Consider the following 5000-nt stretch of genomic DNA (forward strand, 5'->3'; position numbering starts at 1 on the left):
CTCTCTCTCGTGGGATATTAAGCTCGTGTGACATCGGACATTTTATGTTAGAATATATCTCAATAAATTTGAAGTCAAGTAACTTCAAAATCAGGTTAACAGAACTCGTGTTGAAGGAAAGTTAACTGTATATATATATATATATATATATACATATATATATATATATATATATATATATATTCCGTGTGTATATATATGTATGCTCACATTATATGCATATATATGTGATTTATTATTACTTTCTGATTTTCTTCAGTGAATAATAATAATAATAATAATAATAATAATAATAATAATAATAATAATAATAATAATAATAATAATTCAATCGAACTATCCCAGTTAGTCTACTCTTCTCTCTAAATATTTCCCTTTTACCCATCAGTACATTTACTAATTGCATTAATCAAAGGAAGGGAGGAATCCATATGGCCACATATTATTATTATTATTATTATTATTATTATTATTATTATTATTATTATTATTATTATTATTACTAGCCAAGCTGCAACCCTAGTTGGAAAAGCAAGATGCTATAAGCCTGAGGGCTCCAACAGGGAAAAATAGCCCGGTGAGGAAAAGAAATAAGGAAATAAGTAAGTGATGAGAATAAATTAACAATATATCATTTTAAAAACAGTAACAGCGTCAAAACAGATATGTCCTATATAAACTATTAACAACGTCAAAGACAGATATGTCATATATAAACTATGAAAAGACTCATGTCTGCCTGGTCAACATAAAAACATATATATGTATATATAGATATATATATATATATATATATATATGTATGTATATCTATATATATATATACAGTATTTATGTATGTAAATATATATTCTGTATATATATATATATATATATATATATATGTATATATATATATATGTGTGTGTGTGCGTGTGTGTGTGTGCGTGTTGAATTTCCCTTGAAAACCTCCAACTCATAAAAACGGAGAGTTTCTTCATTCATTCCTTTTTTATTTGAAGGCTTCCAGGAAAAGAGGGAAAAAGAGCAGAGTAAATAACGATGACATTGAATCCTCCCAAAGGACAAAAGGACTCCCCCCGCCCCCTATCATTCTGATCCTCAATCGTCCGAATGGAAGTCAAGTCAAAACTCCTCCACCGATTGTATTCAGCAACGAATCCAAATTGAATTATCATCTGGAATTGGATTCACTTTGGCCATTGCGAGCGACATGGCACTTGGGAATTCAAAGATATGGGGCCATGTGGATTCCTTCCTTCCTTTGATTAATGCAATTAGGAAATGTACTTATGTGCAGAAGGGAATTCGAAGGGTTGAGGAGGGCTGTTGGATGATGGTTGGGCGTTGTCCTTTGGAGGAATGGAAGTAATGGTCAAATGGATTGGAGAGAAGAGGAAGAGTAAAGTGGACTCATGTCCTTCGGAGGAAGGATAGAGAAATGTAATAGATTGAATGATTTGTTATATTATTATTATTATTATTATTATTATTATTATTATTATTATTATTATTATTATTATTATTATTATTATTATTATTATTATTGTTCCTTGATTTTAGGTTTCAAAAGAACAGAAAGAAATCACATTTTCCTCTAATATTTAATGTATATATATATATATATATATATATACATATATATACATATACATATATATATATATATATATATATAATCGCCTTCCATCTCGTAGTTAAAGTCAACAGAGATGAAGGGAAAATTATCAACATGCGTAAACAAGTGGAAATGATAATAATTAGTAATAATAATGACAATAGCAATAAAAACAGCAATATTAATAATAATTATAAAGAGGATGTTAAGATATTGCAGTATTTTCTTGAAAAACCTGGATATCAAGTTCTTGCGGAGAGAGAGAGAGAGAGAGAGAGAGAGAGAGGGAGAGAGAGAGAGAGAGAGATGTACCTTACGCAACAACTTTAGCTTAATGACTTCACTGACTAATGTTTTTGCATCAGCTAATTTCATTTAATGTCCCTAATGGAAAATAGTTCGTGTCCTGTATTCCAAGAATTAGATTCCTGTATTTTTTAAATTCCTATATTTTCATGTCCCAGGAATTCTCTTATTCCCATTCCTGCATTTTTTAGCTTCGATAGATTGATGTAGATTAAGATAATTATGAAAACCTACAAGAGAGTTGAAAAATGTGGAATTTGTAAAGTAGCTTAAAAGTTAAGAAATATATAGCATGAGTTTTTCCTTGTTTTGTATATCAGAGCACAGCCTTTTACTAAAGTTGTATACAAAGAAATATACTTATATATGTATATATGTATATTCCTATGCATATACACCCATAACATATACATGAGTATATATTTAGAAATCTTGAAAGCTGACACGTGATGAATATAAAACGTATTATAACCACGGAAGGAAAAATGAAAAGACTTGATTAGAGTTAGTACTTCCGTCCATAGGGGACATCAACAGACTCAACAATGAGAATACATATATAAAGACATCGTATTTATACGGGAGAAGGGGATCCAATAGCTGTCAATTTCTTAATAATTCCGGAAAAGTCATATTTTAGATGAAAGGATTAAATAAAAACAGACCAGGGCTTAGATTCAAATTTCTACCTTTGCTACAGGGGATTGAAAAGGATTCAACAGTATTCTTTTGGATATAGTCATTTACTAGGATTATTTTACTCGCCTCTGACCATCCAATTCTGTGACTTGACCCTAACCAGTGGGAGGCCAAGGCATTATTAAGAGAACCCCTTAGAGCGGCCACCTTATGCTAGTGTATTAAAGCCAACACTTCTTGTTGGCACGGGCCTTTCCCTTGGTCGGCCCGTAGCACCTTATGATGTTTTAATCTGACTGAAATACCTTTGGATATTTGGCCGACATAAAATAAGTTACACTCTAAACAAGGAATACTATATACTGTATTATTATCATTTCCAGAACTATTCTTAATCGTTATATTTTTAATTGTTTCCTTTTTCCCTAACTGGACACTATAAAAAATTTTCTTAGCCTTATTCATACATTTTTTCTAAGAAATATTTGGCATAGCAAAGATTTGTAGCAATTTTTTCAATTTTAGTGAACCGTCCTCAATGTACTCAGGGCTAAGAGTCTTTTCATTTTTCCTTCCGTGGCTATAATACAAATGAGTATATATATATATATATATATATATATATATATGTATATATATGTATATATACATATATTTATGTATATATATATATATATATATATATTTATTTATATATATATATACATATATACATATGTATATATGAATATATATATATATATATATATATACATATATATATACATATATATATATATATATATATATACATATATATGTATATATATATGTATATATATATATATATATATATATAAATATATATACATATATATGTACATACATACATATGTATATATATACTTATATGTATACATATATATGTATATATATATATATATATATATATATATATATATCCTCCTAATCCTATTGACGTAAAAGGCTCGGTTAGATATCGCCAGTCGTCTCTATCTTAAGCTTTTAAATCAATCCTTCTCCGGTCATCATCTACTACCTTGCGCTTAATAGTTCTCAGCCATGTAGGTCTAAGTCGTCCAATTCACCTAGTGCCTTGTGGAGCCCAGTTGAAAGTTTGCCAGAAATTCGCTCTTCATTAGGAGAGATTATCCAATCGGTAGACTTCACATTATACTACAACAGAACAACATAGACTGAAAAAAATCAGACCAGGAAAAGATTTACCTTATCAGCAGACGTTAAAGTAAAATGGGATGACTCTTTCATAACGGAGGGAATAATAAAAAAGTAATAGGAAGGTATTAATAACAGCTGGAATAAAACGTAAGAACCCAAACGGTGTTTTTTTTTTCCAACTTTCATTTTCTTTGCTAAAAGTAGGACAGGTTTAAATCAGTTTTCTTTGCTAAGAAAAACAGCTGCTTCATCAGCATTTTTTTTATCCGTTTGTTATTCTTAAAGTACGTTGTTTTCTCAAACTATGTTGTTTTCTTAAACTAAGTTGTTTTCAGAGTTAACAAATGATTCATCAGTATACTTTGCTTTATGCTCTTGAAGGGAAAATATAACTTACTTGAACCATTAAAGATTTAAAGGTTTAAAGGCCACTCATTAATGGCAGGTGCAAGGGACAGTGACATTGCCCTATCGAGCAGGACAATGCCCTAGAAACTGACCATATATACAGTACATATGATCAGCGCCCAAGCCCCCCTCTCAACTCAAGCTAAGAGGGCCATGCAATGGCTGTTGATGACTCAGCAGATAGACTAATAGGCTCCCCCCAAAATGGGGGTTTTTGAGGACGGTGAGTCCAATAGTGACATTTTCAACACCGCCTGGGGTCATCTTCAAGGTCAAAAGGTCATATTTCAAGGCCAAAATAGTGAATTTTTGTCATCTGCTGAGTCATCGGGACCCATTTCCTGGCTCCCCTTGGTCCTAGCTTTGGTGGAGATGAGGCTTGGGCGCTGATCATATGTATATATGGTCAGTCTCTATGGCATTGTCCTGCTTTATAGAGCAATGCCACTGTCCCTTGCCTCTATCATTCATGAGCGGTAAAAGAAAAGAAGAAAGAAGAAGGTTTTAATAAACGTACACAGATTTGATCAGGGTCAAATAAAAACAAAAGATAGAAATTATCACTTTGTGTTCGCGAGCAACTTGAATGCGAAGAGCTCTTCCAAGTCGAGTGTGAGAGTGTTACACATCTCTTTTATGTCTCGTTCATGTGTGAGGTGTCTCCTCTCTGTCCTCTCTCGAGTCTCTTCTTAAATGATCGATTCTCTTCTGATAAAAACTTTTGTAAAGACTCGATGGATTTAACCACTTAATGTTGCCTTTCATTGATCCCTCAATTTGTCTGTGTTCTCTAAACAGGAAGCTCAATAAAACAATGAAAAATTCTCTCTCTCTCTCTCTCTCTCTCTCT

The sequence above is a fragment of the Palaemon carinicauda genome, chromosome 29, assembly GCF_036898095.1.
Source record: "Palaemon carinicauda isolate YSFRI2023 chromosome 29, ASM3689809v2, whole genome shotgun sequence".
Classification (NCBI taxonomy): domain Eukaryota; kingdom Metazoa; phylum Arthropoda; class Malacostraca; order Decapoda; family Palaemonidae; genus Palaemon; species Palaemon carinicauda.